We start from the raw sequence: 20,520 nt of genomic DNA, 5'->3' as shown, positions 1-20,520 counted from the left end.
TCCCCGTTTGAGTATTTTCCTACTTTCATTATACTCCTCCAGAGCTCCCTCCGTTTTTAGCTGCTTGGACCTAACATACGCCTCTCTTTTCCTTTTGACCAGTCCCTCAATTTCCCTGGTTATCCACGGTTCTCTAATCCTACCCTTCCTATCCTTCTTTTTTACAGGCACATGCTTGTCCTGTAGCCCTAACAACCGTTCCTTAAAAGACTGCCACATACCAGATGTGGATTTACCCTCAAACAGCCTCTCCCAATCAAGAGCTGCCAATTTCTGCCTGATCCCAATAAAGTTAGCCTTCCCCCAATCCAACACCTTACCCTTGGGACACCACTCATCCTTTTCCATCACTATCCTAAAGCTAACAGAATTGTGGTCACTATTTGCCACATGTTCCCCGACCAAAACTTTGAAGACCTGACCGGGCTCATTCCCCAGCACCAGGTCCAGTATAGCCCCCTCTCTAGTTGGGCTGTCCACATATTGTTCCAACGAACCCTCCTGTACACATTTTACAAATGCCTCACCATCCAGAGTCCCTGCCCTCAGCGATTTCCAGTCTATACCAGGGAAATTGAAGTCTCCCACTACAACAACCCTATATTTCCTGCACCTATCCAGTATCTCCTGACATATCCATTCTTCCACTTCCCTTGGGCTGTTGGGGGGCCTGTAGTACACCCCCAACATAGTGACTGCGCCTTTCCTGTTTCTAAGCTCCACCCAGAGTGACTCGCTACACGACTCCTCCGAATTGTCCTCCCTCTGCACCGCTGTAATATGCTCTCCAACCAATACCGCTACTCCCCCACCTCTTTTGGCCCCTCCTCTGTCTCGCCTAAAACACTTGTACCCTGGAATATTCAGCTGCCAGTCCTGTCCCTCTTTCAACCAAGTCTCCGTCACCGCAACCACATCCAAATTCCTCGTGCGCATTAAGGCCCCAAGTTCGTCTGTTTTACCTGCTACGCTCCTTGCATTGAAGTATAAGCACTCCAGACCCCCAGGCTCAGTGAGGTCGTCCTCCCCCAGAGTGCTCTTCTTCTTTGCCAGCCTTGTCCCAGCCCCAAGCTCGTCCCCAGCCACCACACTTATAGACCTAATAGTTTGATCCCCACCCCCCTGCCATACTAGTTTAAATCCCCCCGAACTGCACTAGCAAAGCTCCCAGCCAGGATATTTGTGCCCTTCCAACTTAGTTGTGACCCCTCCCTCTTGTACAGGTGCCATCCTCTCCTGAAAACCTCCCATTGGTCTATGAAAATAAAGCCCTCCCTCCTGGACCAGTCCTTTAGCCAGGCATTCATTTGAACCAACTCCCTATTCTTATCCTCAGTGGCACGAGGCATTGGGAGCAGCCCAGAGATGGCCACCCTAGTGACCCTACTTTTTAACCTATTTCCCAACTCCCTGAATTGCTCCCTTAGGACCCCTCTACTCTTCCTATCTACGTCATTTCCACCAATGTGTATAATGACATCCGTTTCTTTATCTTCCCCTTTTAAAATGCCTCCTATCCGCTCGGAGACATCCGTGACCCCAGCACCAGGTAGGCAGACTACCATCCTGGAGTCCCGTTCGCCCCCACAGAATCGCCTGTCTGTCCCTCTAACTGACGCATCCCCCACCACTATCGCTCTCCTAACCCCTCTCTTCCCTTTCCGGGCCACAGAGCCTGACTGTGTGCCAGTGACCTGGTCACTGTGTCTTACCCCTGGAGAGGCACACTCCTCCACACTATCTAAAACAATGTACCTGTTTTGGAGTGGGACAACCACAGGTGACCCTTCTTCTAACTGTCCACTCCCCTCCCCTCTCACACCTGTCACCAAGCCCTTCCTATTTTGAGACACCTCTGGAGACCTCCCTTGTACTTTACCCTTCTGCCCTTTACTCCTCCTAACTGTGACCCACGTGTCCTTCTCCCGATGCCCCGGTGTAACTAGTTGCCTATAACTGCTGTCAATTTTTCTCCCATTTTCCCTGACTAGGCTAAGGTCAGCGATCTGCAGCTCCAGTTCCCTAACACGGTCTCTCAAGAGCTGCAGTTCCACGCACCTGGCACATATGTGAACCTCTGGGAAGCTCGGTGTTTGCAGAAACTCCCACATCCCACATCGGAAGCACTGAACTGGCCGATCACTCATATCTACCCTTATCCTTTATAGGGTTGGGTAAAAAATAACTAGCCTTGCCTTGCCCTTTTAGCCCAAGCCCTGTGAGCCAAAGCCCTTATAATGCACACTCTGCTCCCCACTCACTCCACTGCCCGCTCCCGACGCTGCCCGCTGTATAGTGCAGACGGCTTTTTATGCTCCCGACGAACCCCCCAAGTAACTGCCTTTTGTACTAAGACTCAACCTCCCAGAATCCCCTTCAGCTGACCTCACTTCCTCAATTCAAAACCCTGACAAAAGCCCGCGAAATATACTAGGAATACCCTTAAATGAATAAATGAATAATTAAATCACTTCTTAGCTTACTCTCAGCACTCCTGCTAAGACTCTCTCCCCCACTCTCACTCCAGTTAAACAAAGAGTGCAGCACTCACACAGCAGCATCCCAGATTGTGGGCTATGTAGGACAGGAATCTGAACCCTGGAATAAAAAATGAAAGCTTAAATTGAGAGCGGAACAGACCCAGAAAACGTCACTCATTTGGAATGAATAATTTGTTTTAGTTTAGAAATGACATTTACTAACGTTTCTCACTCTGATAAATAAACTTCTCTCCATCTTCTTAATGAGTTCACAACCTACCTGATCTTTCCCAATCGTACATTGTTTTACCCCGCTGTTGACAGCTCTGAATGTGCAGATTAATAATAATCATGTCATTTACTCAGATAGGCACTGACCTGGAAATCCAAATACACAAGATGTGCAATAGAAACCGATGATTCCTGTGGGACTTCTAATTCTGAAACATTATTTGCTTTTCATCTGCGCTTTCCATCACTTCTTGGCATTTAATAACTTGTATTTAAAAGTTAAACTTCAGAGAAAGGAAGTACGTCACCACCAGGCCCAGCCTACCCTCTCAGGCGCACAAATGGGCGGCACGGTGGCACAGTGGTTAGCACTGCTGCCTCTCAGCTCCAGGGACCCAGGTTCAATTCCCAGCTTGGGTCTGTGTGGAGTTTGCACGTTCTCCCCGTGTCTGCGTGGGTTTCCTCCTGTTGCCTCCCACAGTACGAAAGACGTGCTGGTTAGGTGCATTGGCCATGCCAAATTCTCCCTCGGTGCACCCGAACAGGCACCGGAGTGTGGCGGCCAGAGGATTTTCACACTAACTTCATTGCAGTGTTAATGTAAGCCTACTTGTGACACTCATAAATAAATTTGAAACTTTAAATGATCCTGCAGAAGTACCTTGTTGGTTGTAAAACACAAAGGGAGATGCTGATATTCTGTTGCATCATAGAAAGCATTCTTTCTGGTTGTATCGCAACTTGACATGGCTCCTGCTCTGCCCAAGAATGCAAGGAACTACAAAGGGTCGTGAATGTAGCCCAGTCCATCACACAGACCAGCCTAATATCATAGAAACCATAGAAATCCTACAGTGCAGAAGGTGGCCATCCGGCCCATCAAGTTTGCACCAACAACAATCTCACCCCAGGTCCTAACCCCACAACCCCACACATTTACCCCACTAATCCCTCTGACCTACACATCCCAGGACACTAAGGGGCAACTTAGCATGGCCAATCAACCTAATGTGCGCATCTTTGGACTGTGAGAGGAAACCGAAGCACACGGAGGAAACACACGCAGACACGAGGTGTCATAGATTCATAGAGTCATAGAGGTTTACAGCATGGAAACAGGCCCTTCGGCCCAACTTGTCCATGCCACCCTTTTTTTTTAAAACCCCTAAACTAATCCCAATTGCCCGCATTTGGCCCATATCCCTCTATACCCATCGTACCCATGTAACTGTCTAAATGCTTTTTAAAAGATAAAATTGTACCCGCCTCTACTACTACCTCTGGCAGCTTGTTCCAGACACTCACCATCTTCTGTGTGGAAAGATTGCCCCTCTGGACACTTTTGTATCTCTCCCCTCTCACCTTAGACCTATGCCCTCTAGTTTTAGACTCCCCTACCCTTGGGAAAAGATATTGACTATCTACCTTGTCTATGCCCCTCATTATTTTATAGACCTCTATAAGGTCACCCCTTAGCCTCCTACGCTCCAGAGAAAAAAGTCCCAGTCTATTCAGCCATTCCGTATAACTCAATCCATCAAATCCCGGTAGCATCCTAGTAAATCTCTTCTGCACTCTTCCTAGTTTAATAATATCCTTTCTATAATAGGGTGACCAGAATTGCACACAGAATTCCAAGTGTGGCCTTACCAATATCTTGTACAACTTCAACAAGCCTGCCCAACTCCTGTATTCAATATGGAAACTCCGCAGTGACCCAAGCGGGAATCAAATCTGGGTCCCTGGATCTGTGAGGCAACAAAGCTAACCACTGTGCCACCATGCCACCCCATCCATTGACTCTGTCTACACTTCCTGTTGCCTCAGAAAAGCAGCCAGCATAATTAAGGACTCCAGGCACCCCGGACATTCTCTCTTCCACCTTCTTCCATTGGAAAAAAGATACAAAAGTCTGACATCACGTACCAACCGACTCAAGAACAGCTTCTTCCTGTTGCTGTCAAACTTTTGAATGGACATACCTTGCATTGAGTTGATCTTTCTCTACACCCTAGCTATGACTGTAACACTACATTCTGCACTCTCTTGTTTCCTTCTCTATGAATGGAATGTTTTGTCTGTATAGCTCACAAAAAACAATACTTTTCACTGTATGTTAATACATGTGACAATAATAAATCAAATCAAATATAGAAATGCACATCTCTCTTCTTTCTCAAGAGAAAGCTCTGAGGAGTATCACTGAATAGCAAAATTCAAGTGTGACAGAAGGAAGGCCCATCACGGTGCTACTTCTCTGCAACAACAACCTGCATTTCTATAGCATCATTAATGAAGAAAAACACTGCAATGGCTTCACAGGAGTGTTGTCCAAACACATATGACACTGATCAATGTAAGGAGGTATCAGGTCAGGTGACACAAAAGCTGGGTCAAAAAAACAGGTTGGGATTCCCCCACCTCCCCACCAACCCTCCTCCACACCCCTTCCCCCCCACCTCAATGGGAGCCAATGTAGGTCGGCAAACACAGGGGTAACAGATTGATGGAACCTGTCGTAAGTTAGGAAATGGGCAGCAGAATTGGCGCGGTGTCAGGTTCACCGGGTCATTCAGGAGGGTGCTGGAATAGCTGTGTCTCATGGTAACATTTACAGATTGGTTACACAGATTGGGATGCCAATCAGCCTGCCACGGCTGCACCAGCTCTCTGAGCGAACAGTGCACCTTGCGCTGCTCCCCACAACTCCCGAAACCCTGCACATGCTTCCTCTTCAGATAACAAAGGCATCATTCACAAAGTCTGGTCTATTTTTACTCCTGTTTCTCCATGCTATTAATATTTAAATGCATTTAACAAGGACTGCAGCGGTTCAAGAAGGCGGCTCACCCAGCACCTTCAAATGGGCAATTAGGAATAGGCAGTAAATGTTGATCTAGCCAGCAATGCCCACATCCTGTGAAAGAATAAAAAGTGAGATTCATCTTCTGTGAGTCTTTATCCTGATCCCCAAAGGTCGAAGGAATCTATCTGGCTTTTTCTTGTTTGAAATGCATTCGTCTCGACTGTTAGTGATAGGAAAAGTAGATTCCTCAATGCCTTTTTATAATATTTCTTCAGAAACATTAACCTGCTTACGCTAAATGACTTGATTTGATTTATTATTGTCACATGTATTAGTATACAATGAAAAGTATTGTTTCTTGCGCGCGATGCAGACAAAGCATACCGTTCATAGAGAAGGAAAAGAGAGAGTGCAGAATGTAGTGTTACAGTCATAGCTAGGGTGTAGAGAAAGATCAACTTAATGCAAGGTAAGTCCATTCAAAAGTCTGACAGCAGCAGGGAAGAAGCTGTTCTTGAGTCGATTGGTACGTGACCTCAAACTTTTGTATCTTTTTCCCGACGGAAGAAGGTAAAAGAGAGAATGTGAGGGGTGCGGAGGGTCCTTAATTATGCTGGTTGCTTATAGATTACACTGTGGATAAAAAACGGTGACTGCATTGAGCAATGTGCAGCAGATATTCTGATGTTTCTGGCAATTTTCAAAATAATTTAGCTTCATAAAGAATTAAAAATGTCACTTCTAATTCCGTGGGGATCCACAGTGAACTCTAAACCTTTTCCCCGTTGACTTACAAGAACTTCAACACCCCAACCTGGACTTATTTTTCCCCCCGCTCTCTCTCTCTCTCTCTTTCTCTTGGAATGTAAGCAACGGAAAATCAAAATATAAACAAAAATACATTGTGGAACATGCTCAGTATATTTCTCCTGTGAAGAGAAATGGAGTTAACATTCCAGGACGGCAGATTTCCTTCCCTAAAGAGCATTAGTGAACCAGATGGGTTTTTACAACAATGGCTTAGTGGTAGTATCGCTCAACTACTAATCCAAAAACTCAGCTAATGTTCGAGGTTCGAATCCCGCCACAGCAAATTGTAGAATTTGGATTCATGAAAAAAAAATATCTGGAACTGAGAATCTACTGATGACCGTGAAACCCATTGTCAAATGTTGAAAGAACCCATCTGGTTCACTCATGTCCTTTAGGGAAGGAAATCTGCCCTCCTTACCTGGTCTGGCCTACATGTGACTCCAGAGCCACAGCAACGCGGTTGACTCTCAACTGCCCTCTGAAATTGAACATGAGGCACGAAGCTTCGGTAACAGAAGGCTTTTATTGTCTAACAATGGAACTAATAGAACGTAAACACACTATCCCAGACTGACGAGGTCCCGCCCGAGCAGGGGGTCTTATACCTCTCCCAGGAGGCGGAGCCCGACTGGGATGTGCCACAACAGTAACAACCACAGGTGTATTAATCCCACCCTAGCCCAACAACAACATTAGAACAATCCCACAGTGGGAACACCCTAGCCCAACAACAACATTAGAACAATCCCACAGTGGGAACCAACGATGGTTCACCACATTCACCCCTCCTTTGAGAACAAAGGCCGGCGGGGTACGAAAACAGACTAAAATGTCAACAGATTATAAGTTCAGACGGTCTGGAGGACCGCACCGTCGTTGTGACCTCCTCAATACCGGCGGTGACACCGGAGTAGGTGCTTGCGGTGGCGTTCTCCCCAAAACAGCGTCCAGCTGTTCTTCCACGGACTCACAGGCCGGTTGACCCTGATGAAGCGGTAGTGCAGGGGATCCCGGTACATTCTGCGATGGCGCCGATCTCCGGGGCTCAGGCAAGCTGTGCATTGGAGTAAAACTGTTAAGCACTGGTCCCGGTGCTGTCCGCGCCACGTCCGGGGGAGAAATAAGGGATAAGGGATTCGTCACTGGGGGTATGGGAGCGACAGGAGTTGCTACGTCCCCTGCGGGCGCCAGGTCTCGGATCGAGACTGTGTCCTCTCGCCCGTCAGGATATGCCACATAGGCATACTGAGGGTTGGCGTGGAGGAGGTGGACCTGTTCGACCAAGGGGTTGGACTTGCGGGCCCTTACATGTCGCCGCAGAAGGACGGGTCCTGGGTACGTCAACCAGGCTGGTAAAGATATCCCCGAGGACGACTTCCGAGGGAATGAGAACATCCTCTCGTGGGGAGTAGCATTGGTTGCCGTACACAGGAGGGAGCGAATGGAGTGAAGCGCATTAGGGAGGACCTCCTGCCAATGGGAGACTGGAAGGCCTTTGGACTTCAGCGCCAATAGGACAGCCTTCCAGACTGTAGCATTCTCTCTTTCCACCTGTCCATTACCCCTAGGGTTATAACTCGTGGTCCTACTAGAGGCAATCAAGTATGAGAGCAGGAATTGCCTCAAGTCATTACTCATGAACGACGAGCCCCTGTCGCTATGGATATAGCTGGGGTACCCGAACAGGGTAAAAAGATCACGGAATGCCTTGATCACCGTGGCAGTCGACGTGTCCGCGCAGGGGACAACAAACGGGAACCGGGAGTACTCATCTATTATGTTCAGAAAGTACACGTTCCGATCTGTTGAGGGAAGGGGGCCCTTAAAATCCACACTCAGCCTCTCGAAGGGGCGAGTGGCCTTGACCAAATGTGCCCGGTCAGGTCGGTAAAAGTGCGGTTTGCATTCCGCGCAAATCCGACAGCTCCTCGTCACCGACCTGACGTCCTCCACCGAGTAAGGCAGGTTGCGGGCTTTGATAAAGTGGTAGAGCCGAGTGACCCCAGGATGGCACAGGTCATTATGGAGGGCGTTCAAGCGATCCTCCTGCATAGTAGCGCATGTTCCGCGCGAGAGGGCATCCGAGGGCTCATTGAGTTTCCCTGGACGATACATGATATCGTAGTTATAGGTGGAGAGTTCAATTCTCCACCGCAAGATCTTATCATTCTTGATCTTGCCCCTCTGCGTGTTGTTGAACATGAACGCCACGGACCGCTGGTCCGTGATCAGGGTGAACCGCTTCCCCGCCAGGTAATGGCGCCAGTGTCTGACGGCCTCCACAATGGCCTGGGCCTCCTTTTCCACCGCTGAATGCCGAATTTCGGGGCCTTGGAGGGTGCGGGAAAAAAACGCGACGGGCCTGCCCGCCTGGTTTAGTGTGGCGGCCAGGGCGAAATCAGATGCATCGCTTTCCACCTGAAAAGGGATGGACTCGTCTACCGCGTGCATCGTGGCTTTCGCGATGTCGTGTTTCAATTCCTTGAAGGCCAATTGGGCCTCTGGCGTGAGTGGAAAAGTCGTGGACTTAATAAGCGGACGGGCTTTGTCCGCGTAGTTGGGGACCCACTGCGCATAATAGGAGAAGAAGCCTAGGCATCTTCTCAGTGCTTTTGCGCTAGCGGGCAAGGGAAGTTCAGCAAGGGGGCGCATACAGTCGGGATCAGGGCCAATGACCCCGTTTTCCACCACGTATCCCAGGATGGCTAACCGGCGCGTACGGAATACACACTTCTCCCTGTTGTAGGTCCAATTCAGGCGAGATGCAGTGCGTAAAAAGTTCTGGAGATTTGTGTCATGGTCCTGCTGATCACGGCCGCAGATGGTGACATTATCCAGGTACGGGAAGGTAGCCCGCAGCCTGTTCTGGTCCACCATTCGGTCCATAGCATGCTGGAAGACCGAGACCCCATTGGTGACACCAAATGGAACCCTAAGAAACTGATACAGACGACCATCCGCCTCAAAGGCCGTGTAGTGTCGGTCCTCTGGGCGAATGGGGAGTTGGTGGTAGGCGGACTTAAGGTCTATGGTGGAGAACACCCGGTACTGCGCAATCTGATTGACCATATCAGATATGCGCGGGAGGGGATACGCATCCAGCTGCGTATATCGATTAATGGTCTGACTGTAATCAATGACCATCCGGGGTTTGTTCCCGCTCTTGACCACCACAACCTGTGCTCTCCACGGACTAACACTGGGCTGTATGATCCCTTCTTTGAGGAGTCGCTGAACCTCAGATCTGATGAAGATCCGATCTTCAGTGCTGTAACGCCTACTTTTAGTAGCGATGGGCTTGCAGCCTGGTACCAGATTCTTGAATAAAGAGGGTGTGGTGATCTTTAATGTTAGACAATAAAATTGATGCGCGTCAAGGGAAGTTTGAGGCGCATAGGGGCGGCACGGTAGCACAGTGGTTAGCACTGCTGCTTCACAGCTCCAGGGTCCCGGGTTCGATTCCCGGCTCGGGTCACTGTCTGTGTGGAGTTTGCACATTCTCCTCGTGTCTGCGTGGGTTTCCTCCGGGTGCTCCGGTTTCCTCCCACAGTCCAAAGATGTGCGGGTTAGGTTGATTGGCCAGGTTAAAAATTGCCCCTTAGAGTCCTGGGATGCATAGGTTAGAGGGATTAGCGGGTAAATATGTGGGGGTAGGGCCTGGGTGGGATTGTGGTCGGTGCAGACTCGATGGGCCGAATGGCCTCCTTCTGACTGTAGGGTTTCTATGATTCTATGAATTGAACACGAGGCACGAAGCTTCGGTAACAGAAGGCTTTTATTGTCTAACAATGGAACTAATAGAACGTAAACACACTATCCCAGACTGACGAGGTCCCGCCCGAGCAGGGGGTCTTATACCTCTCCCAGGAGGCGGAGCCCGACTGGGATGTGCCACAACAGTAACAACCACAGGTGTATTAATCCCACCCTAGCCCAACAACAACATTAGAACAATCCCACAGTGGGAACACCCTAGCCCAACAACAACATTAGAACAATCCCACAGTGGGAACCAACGATGGTTCACCACACCCTCTGAACAAGGGCAACGAGGGATGGGCAATTAATGCTGGCCATCCAGCTCACCATTACTAAAACTAGCTTTCAATTCCAGATTTACTAATTGAGTTTAAATTCCACCAGCTGCCGAGGTGGGTTTTGAACCCGGGTCCCCTGTGTATAAAATGATCTGGTACTTAAAGGATTAACATGGAGCTGAGCACAATGCTGCCCACATGGCGATGTAAGAAAGCACATGACCTAGAGCCAAGGCCAGTCTAGAGATGGGTCGCAACATGTAAGGACATAATTCTCCTTACCTTTACACTCGACTATAAAATATGTACATAGTTCATGACTTCTTTCGAACGTTAGCAAGGCTGCTTCTTGGTATGCAAGCCATACACATGTACACATCACAGATAGCAACAGCAGAAGAGATCATGGTGACAGCAGGGGTTAGAAATCTACACCCTCTCTAAAAGACTGAAGAACTCTCAAGAAAATGACAAAAGGAATAATTCTGTCCTGAAACAACCCCACTCAAGGGGCAAGTGTTGAACTCACTTGAGAAGCTCCAGAGACACAAGATTCTGGCAGCAGAAAGGCGGCAGAAGCTAAACTCAAGCAAAAGTCTCCATCGAATCTCCGTGAAATATCAGCTTCAAGAAAGATTTTTAAAACTCTTGCAAAGATCCAGGCAAGTCTATAGTGTGAACCTTCTTTTTTAAAAAGAAATCCAGTCAGGCAGAAACTGTGTATCTCATTACTGGCCCTAAATCTAATTCAGCACCCTCCCCACATGATGTCCCAAGTCTGGATCATCACAAAAAAAAAGACAAGAAGAGATCAAACATGGTAGATTGTTTTGAAAATGGGTACCTTGCGATTCTTCAGTCTCCTGGCAGCGAGAATTCTGCCGCCCCCTCCTGACTCACTCCCCGACCCGCAGCACACTGTTACGACTAAAATGGCCCTGAGTAGCAGCTTGACCTTTTTTAAATTTGTTCATGGGACATGGGCGTCGCTGGCTGGGCCAGCATTTATTGCCCATCCCTAATTGCCCTTGGAGGGCAGTTGAGAGTCAACCACATTGCTGTGGCTCTGGAGTCACATCTAGGCCAGACCAGATAAGAACGGCAGATTTCCTTCCCTAAAGGATATTAGTGAACTAGGTGAGTTTTTCTGACAATCGACAATGGTTTCATGGTCATCAGTAGATTCTTAATTCAAGATTTTTTTTTTTTGAATTCAAATTCCACCATCTGCCGTGGCAGGATTCGAACCTGGGTCCCCAGAACATTAGCTGAGTTTCTGGATTAATAGTCCCACGATAATACCACTAGGCCATTGCCTCCCCAAATAAGCAGCCATTTTAAGACTTCTTCTTACCCAGCAGACCACTGACGCCATTTTGAATTTTGCGCAAAAAAATTTTGTCTTTATCAACACTGGTGACTCCATCGTGTAATCCCCTTCACTCCTGATGGAGCAAGGTGGAGAATTCAAATGTCACAATGACAGGAAGCCTCGGGTCATGTTTGCAATCTGAGTGGGAGGTGTTCTGGAAAGTGGTCATCCAGCCTGATCAGATCAAATACGTGTCCATTTCTAAAGCCAGAATCATGTTTATGAACCTATAACATTGACCAGATTCTTAACTGGACTGGGCGTATAGATACTGTGGCTACAGGAACTGGCCGGAGGTTGAGAATTCTGCAATGAGTAATTCACCCTGTGACTCCCTGAAGCCTTTTCTTCATCTATAGACACAAGTCAGGCTTGTGATGGAATACTCTCCACTTGCCTTGACGAGTGCAGCTCCAACAACACTCAAGAAGCTTGACGCCATCCAAGACAAAGCAGTCCGCTTGATTGGCACCCCATCCATCACCTTAAGTATTCACTCCTTCCACCACTGACAGCACAGCGGCAACTTAAATGACACTGCCTCTTGAAGTGAAGCACAATGGGATGAAGTGACACAAATATATTGCAACAGAGGTGTTTGAAATCATTCATTCAGTCACTCAGTGTTACAGAAGTCTCTCCGCAAACTTTCCAAAAGTAATTGGGCTGCTAACTTTTCCCAGAAACATCATAAAATGTGTAAAATTCCTGTTAGTGTCAATTGCATTTGCTTGATGCTGCAATAACTTTGAAGTCATTTAATTAATCCTAACCGGCTTTGGTGAAAGGCTTCCCATCAATGCTTTTCTTCTGACCATAAAAGTCTTCATTCTTCCTCCATGCATCAATTTTGGAATAACTGGAGCCCATTGCTAATTTAGTTGAGAGCTTCTGAATGCTGTTGAACTGCGAACGTAAATTCCAAGCAACATTGAAGCTCGGCAATTATCCATGGATATATTTCAGTCTGTGAGTATTTCACTCATTTCATTCAAATCTCAGAAAACTGACACATTCATTCTTGACCAATTGCATCGCCGTGCCCTCCAGGTAAAAAGCTGCTAACTCGTTGTCTATTGGTCAATTTATTTGAGTGCGTGAACAATCAGAAGGAGTCAGGTTATAGAAATATAGCAATAGGGGTCTGGTCATTCAGTCCCTTGAGCCTGTTTGATCATTCATTTAGATCATTGCCGATCTTCATATCCCACTTTTGCCCAATAAAATCTATTAGTCTCAGTCATGACATGTTCCATAAGACCATAAGACATGGGAGCAAAATTAGGCCACTCAGCCCATCGAGTCTGCTCCGCCATTCAATCTTGGCTGATACTTTTCTCATCCCCATTCTCCTGCTTTTTCCCCATAATCCCTGACCCCCTTATTAATCAAGAACCTATCTATCCCTGTCTTAAAGATACTCAATGACCTGGCCTCCACAGCCTTCTGCGGCAAAGAATTCCACAGATACACCACTCTCTGGCTGAAGACATTCCTCCACATCTGTTTCAAAGGATCGCCCCTTTAGCCTGAGGTTGTGCCCTCTAGTTCTATTTTTCTGACTAAAACATCCTCTTCACGTCCACTCTATCCAGGCCACGCAGTATCCTGTAAGTTTCAATAAGATAATTATAGAATAGAATCCTAGAATCCCTACAGTGCAGAAGGAGGCCATTTGGCCCATTGAGCCTGCACTGACAACAATCCCACCCAGGCCCTATCCCTGTAACCCCACATATTTACCCTACTACAGGGTTCTACCGAAACTAAGGTGAATTTAACATGGCCAACCAACCTAACCCGCACATCTTTGGACTGTGGGAGGAAACCGGAGCACCCGGAGGAAACCCATGCAGACACGGGGAGAAAATGCAAACTCCACACAGACAGTGACCCAAGCCAGGAATCAAACCCGGATTCCTAGTGCTGTGAGGCAGCAGTGTTAACTGCTGTGCCACCGTGCCGCCCAAAATGTTTCAATTTTCAATTTCAATTTTCCATTGAACTGTAGCCTCAGTAGGTTTTTAGGGGAAAGATTCCCAGTTTTCCATTGCACCTTTTGAGACGAAATGCCTCCTGATTTCACGCCAGACATCCTAATTTTAAAGTTATGCCTCCTTGTTTGGTATTCCCATGTGATGCTACTGTGCCTTTAAGAGATGTATTTTAATCGTGTTTCTCTGCAGTTCTTAAGCAGACCTGTTTTCTTTCTTATTGGCACCGTGATGTCTGTAATGGGATCTTTCATTGTCGCTAAAGGCATATAACAGGCCTTTTGCTTATTTTTAATCTGGGCCTAACGCAGTGTTCTGGAGTTTTATGACCCTTTTGGGAATTGTTGATTTGCGACTGATCGTTAAGTCAAGTGCCTTTGGATAACTTTTATTCTCACAGGAGAAATCCAAAGGTCTTTGCTGTCAGTTTTGCAGAAGCTACTGGGACTGCAGACTGAAAACAGTGTTTGTGTCTCTCTCTCCCTGGTATTGGAAATTCAGCTCTTGGTAGTTGGCTGGCTCCAAACTAGAGGCAAGTGGTGTCCCTGTCTCAAAGTGTGCTGAAAGTTACAGGGCAGGAAAGCCTCAGCATTTCAATTCCATGTCCAAAGAACTAATTCACAGCAGGTGTTGCAAAGCTGCAAGATGCAGCATCACCTGAGCATACTCGCTTTATGTGTTAAGCCTAGAACAGGGTGTATGTTTGCAGGGATGTTTGTGTTGGAACAGTATTCTTAGCTGTTAAGGTTTATACAAGGTTGTAATTGTGTTTTTTTTAATTGGTAAAAGTTACTGCTAATTTTCTTATGATATGGGAACTGTGTTCTCAAATTAACTTTGTTTGATAAAAGCTCCCTAGTGGGACATTTGAATCGTACCTAGAGTGAAACATCTTATGCTTACCTGTGCCAAATTCAAAGTGCAAAACTTATGGTCTCAGCTAACTTCAGAAAACATCTTGGAGTTTCTGACCTAGATTATAACACCCATGAGAGGAAGTGACTTCAATTTATCCTAACAACTGCTGCCATGACCTTAAACACATCAGTTGACTCATCCCTATTCACAGAGGTAGTAGGTAGCCCACTCATCATGTATGATCCCGGTTTAAGGCACACATTTCTTCCAAGCAAAATTCTGGTCACTTTCCTTCAAGGACTTAGCTAATTCTCTTCAGGCAGAAGTTACTGCATGATTAGAGTATCACTTATATAATGTTCCCTTCTGGTGAACTTCTTTCCAGAACATTCTCAACTCTCAGCTTTCGTTCTGGTGGTAGCATGGATCCACTGGAACCACATTTGCCTTTGTACGTCTAGTAATTCAGCCAAACACCAGTTTCCTATCACCAAATACCCCTTACAAAGAACAAAGAAAGAACAAAGAAAATTACAGCACAGAAACAGGCCCTTCGGCCCTCCACGCCTGCACCGGCCATGCTACCCGACTTAACTAAAAACGCCTACTCTTCCGGGGACCAGATCCCTTTATTCCCATCCTATTCATGTACTTGTCAAGACGCCCCTTAAAAGTCACTACCGTATCCGCTTCCACTACCTTCCCCCAACAACGAGTTCCAGGCATCCACTACTCTCTGTGTAAAAAATCTGCCTCGTACATCTCCTTTAAACCTTGCCTCTCGCACCTTAAACGTATGCCCCCTAGTAATTGACTCTTCCACCCGGGAAAAAGCTTCTGACTATCCACTCTGTCCATGCCTCTCATAATCTTATAGACTTCTATCAGGTCTCCCCTCAACCTCCGTCGCTCCAGTGAGAACAAACCAGGTTTCTCCAACCTCTCCTCATAGCTAATGCCCTCCATACCAAGCAACATCCTGGTAAATCTTTTCTGTACCCTCTCCAAAGCCTCCACATCCTTCTGGTATTGTGGTGACCAGAATTGAACATTATATTCCAAGCGCGGCCTAACTAAGGTTCTATAAAGCTGCAACATGACTTGCCAATTTTTAAACTCAATACCCCGGCCGATGAAGGCAAGCATGCCATATGCCTTCTTGACTACCTTCTCCACCTGCATTGCCACTTTCAGTGACCTGTGTACCTGTGCACCCAGATCCCTTTGCCTCTCAATACTCATAAGGGTTCTGCCATTTACTGTATATTTCCTATCTGTATTAGACCCTCCAAAATGCATTACCTCACATTTGTCCAGATTAAACTCCATCTGCCATCTCTCCAACTGATCTATATCCTGCTGTATCCTCTGATGGTCCTCATCGCTATCCGCAAATCCACCAACCTTTGTGTCGTCCGCAAACTTACTAATCAATCCAGTTACATTTTCCTCCAAATCATTTATATATATTACAAACAGCAAAGGTCCCAGCACTGATCCCTGAGGAACACCACTTGTCATAGCCCTCCATTCAGAAACGCACCTTTCCACTGCTACCCTCTGTCTTTTTTGACTGAGCCAGTTTTGTATCCACCTTGCCAGCTCACCTCTGATCCCATGCGACTTCACCTTCTGCACCAGTCTGCCATGAGGGACTTGTCAAAGGCCTTACTGAAGTCCATGTAGACAACATCCACTGCCCTACCATGTAACAAAAAGCATGGCCATGCCTTCAGCTAGATGGTCTTCATCTCGGGACCTATAAACGTGGTCCGGTGTTAACCAGCAGGTTTAAGAACCCCTGCTTACCACTTCTCATTGGGCAAGTCTCCTCTTGCTCAAATAAGAGAGCTTGTACTCCACGAAGACCACAGGGAGATCTATCAATGATCCCCTGTGGCCTTCGTGGCCATTGCAACAGCATGGTATGGCTGATTTTGGACACTCAATCCCTGGGAAGAGAAAGAAAAAGAGTCAACAGTCCCAAATATGCTTACTGACTACTCAGGAATCCAACTCTCTGACTCAATTTGTTGGCCACCTCTCCTCTCTCTCCAACTCTCCCCTCTCCACTTTGTGACTGTGTGCTACACAACCTCTACATTCTCACTTGCTTCCTGGTGCTGCTTCTGGGTCAAAGGTTGTCAGGTCACATGGACCAGTATTTCCTATTATTCAAACATTACAACAGGTTCCTTGACATGTGATGCAAACTCTTAAAAGCCTTATTCAATGATTCTCCCTAACCATTTCTGTGAATGAAATGAAACAGAAATTTGAAAAGGAATGGTCGATCGGGTAACAGCGTGGGTCATTCCCCTCAAAACAGTATCACAGGCAATTTCACTGTCATTTTGATTTTGATTTGATTTATTATTGGCACGTAGTGGGATACAGTGAAAAGTATTGTTTCTTGCGTGCTATGCAGGTAAAACATGCCATTCATAGAGAAGGAAAGGAGAGAGCACAGAATGTAGTGTTACAGTCATAGCTAGGGTGTAGAGAAAGACCAACTTAATGTGATGTAGGTCCATTCAAAAGTCTGACAGCAGCAGGGAAGGAGCTGTACTCGAGTCGGTTGGTACGTGACCTCAGACTTTTGTATCTTTTCCCAATGGAAGAAGGTATAAGAGAGTATGTCTGGATTCGTGAGGTCCTTGATTATGCTGGCTGCTTTGTCGAGGAAGCGGGAAAGTATAGACAGAGTCAATGGATGGGAGGCTGGTTTGCGTGATGGATTGGGCTACGGTCACGACCCTTTGTGGTTTCTTACCCAACCAAAACAGAAAGAGCTGGAAAATCTCAGCAGGTCTGACAGGATCTGTGGGGAGAGAATATAGCCAACTCGATGACCCAACTAGTCTAGATGACCCTTCATCAGACTTTCTTCCCGTCTTGGTCAGAGCATGAACCATACCAAGCTGTGATACATCCAGAAAGGATGTTTTCTATGAAGCATCTATAAAAGCCACGTGAGAGGAGAAATGGAGCCTTAGCTTAATGTCTCCCCGAAGGACATGGCAGGTTCCTGCCGGAGTGCCAGCTTAGATTCTGCAACAATTCCCAGAAGTGGGACTGTGATCCAATAACCTTCTGACTCACGACTAACGCTGGTAAAGAAAAATGGAAGCATAGAAACTAGGAGCAGGAGTAGGCCATTCGGCCTGAAGGGGGCGGCATTTATGCTTAAAATGACTTTTATGCTTAATATGGACATTTTTACGCGTGTATATCAAATATCGTCTAAAGCATAAAGGCCGCCCCCTTCAGGCCGAATGGCCTACTCCTGCTCCTAGTTTCTATGCTTCCATCTGCTGAATATTTCCAGCACTTTCTCTTTGTTATTTTTATGCTCTGATTATGCAAGAAGCTCAAAACACAAAGGGAACCCTCCGGAAAGGGATCAGCCCAGAGAAATGGGTTCACATCATCATCAGCCACAGATCAATTCCATCTATCTATAATGGCTTTTTAATATCTTGCTATTGTGCCACTGATCATGTAACTGGGAGTAAATGATGAGCCTATTACCATATGTTTGGTGCGAAGTTCAAAACCCTATAAATTGTAAAGCGCACAATGGCCAGGCAGAGCAGTTGACGAGCAGCTGTCTCTCCCCCAGGCCTGCGGTTTTTGTTATTTTAAACAGAGAATAAAGTTGGTGTTGTCTTTTTGTACTGTACTCATGTCTGCTTGTCTTTTATGCTGGTAGGAAGCGGGAAATTTCCCCTTACAGGCCCAATGAGCCTGTTCTGCCATTCAATATGATCATGGCTGATCCTCTATCTCAATGCCAAATTCCTACTTTCTCACCATACTTCTTCCTGCCATTAAAATCTAAAATATTATCGATTCTTTCTGAAATACATTCAGTGACTTGGCCTCCGCAGCTTTGTGGTAGATAATTCCAGTTCCTCTGAGTGAAGAAACGTTTCTGATCATTGATAACTGCGGAGAGTTGACATTTTGAATCAAGTATAACACTGGTTCAGTTTTTATTTCAGATCTCCAACATCCGCAGTATTTTGCTTTGATTTTAGGGTTTAGTTCACTGCCACTTCTCCTCCAGCAATGCCTACCTTGAAGAGGTTCTGCTGTTTCTTCCGGCAGGATTTCCGTTTGTCTCTTTGACCTTGTTCACCTTCATTCCATTTCCCTCTTGGTGTTTGATGAAGCTCGCTTTCATAGCCGCCTCTCCTTCCTCAGCGACCGACTCTGGCCTTGAATTATTCCACGTCAGCACTGACTGGAATTTCCATCTCTTGTCAAATCCACCCAAGACTACAGGCAGGTGACATTCTGTTCATCGGACCGCTGGTCTCACCACAGCCTGAGATCCACACTCAGTACCATGTACTGCCACATGTACACACTCCACCGCTCTCTCCAGAAGCTGCACTCACCCTACCTTGTTTTTAATATGTTTTATTTATTTAGTATCACAATGTGATGACTTTGGCCAGGCTAATGAGGTGGGCTTGCTAGAGTAGTTCATACTCTATGAGTCCTAATTGATGGTTAAATCAGGGAGCCTCATGCTCCCTATTTAAAGCAGATGTGTCAGACTCCCAGCCTACATTCGGCAGGGAGCAACTGGTGAGCTGGCTGTGTACAGATGTATGGTGTAAATAAAGTAACTTGGTGATGGGACTTTTGCCTCCGTCGAGTTATTATACAAGTAGGCTTACATTAACACTGCAGTGAAGTTACTGTGAAAATCCCCTAGTCGCCACACTCCGGCATCTGTTTGAAGGCTTTGTGTAGCATGATGCCACAGTGGTTAACACTGCTGCCTCACAGCGCCAGGGACCTAGGCTCGATTCCCCACTTGGAAAACTGTCTGTGCGGATCTTTCAGACTGTGGGAGGAAACCGGAGCACCCGGAGGAAACCCACGCAGACACGGGGAGAATGTGCAGACTCCACACAGACAGTGACCCAACCCGGGGAATTGGACCTGGGTCCATGGCGTTGTGAGGCAGCAGTGCTAACCACTGGGCCACCATGCCACACTCAAGCTCCCCTGGTCCACAGTTTTATTTCATATTTCGTCCCATCTGACAACACATGAACAAAACACATTTGTCTCTTCCTTTCATGCTTTACAGAATGCAATCTCTGCAGATTTTATTTCAACGTTTAGTGTATCCGTAAGTATTTTTGTTCAGTAAAGTGAAGGATTATGAATTCGTAATACGTAGCAAAGGGAGGGTGCGATTGAGTCCCTCAGTTATGTGTACCTCAGTTTACAATTTACACATGCAGGAAGTGTACCCCACGCACCAGGTAATCCTGAAGGACTGCCATCTTTTTGAAATTGCCCTAAGGGGCAGATCCCTTTCCATTAGAGGGACAACGAGATCTATGCCAACGCTGACTGCAATAGCTTCTTACCAAGTGACGGTCCGATGGATTTTGTCACAACGTGTCACATCTATTTATTGATAAATGAAAATGTTTGGCTGAGCACTGTTCTCACAAAGGCTATGTGACTCTTAAATTATTTTAGCATTAAGAAGCCCAAGGGCTACTGTGTTAGCAAGTCAAATTATTTTAATTATTCATTAATAATCTCTCAAGGGTGTGCAAACATGATATCCATTATTTAGAATGTTAATTTTCTGCTAAGACCAATGCATTGTAGCAAACTACATCAGGGCACTAAACCCAGGGCTCCTGAGTCTCTCGCTGAGGGTTTGGGTGGTATGCTTTTTTAAAGAGTCATAGCCATACAGAGTAGCAAAGGCCCTTCGGCCCATCAAGTCTACACCAACAATAACCATCACCAATTCGCACTAATCCCATTTTCCAGCACTTAACCTATAGCGGCACAGTGGCACAGTGGTTAGCACTGCTGCCTCACGCCGCTAGGGACCCGGTTTTGATTCGAGCTTAGGGTCACTGTTTGTGCGGAGTCCCCCCTGTGTCTG

The sequence above is a fragment of the Mustelus asterias genome, chromosome 14 (genome assembly GCF_964213995.1).
Source record: "Mustelus asterias chromosome 14, sMusAst1.hap1.1, whole genome shotgun sequence".
In the NCBI taxonomy this organism is placed as follows: domain Eukaryota; kingdom Metazoa; phylum Chordata; class Chondrichthyes; order Carcharhiniformes; family Triakidae; genus Mustelus; species Mustelus asterias.
Note: the sequence above shows the minus strand (reverse complement) of the source record.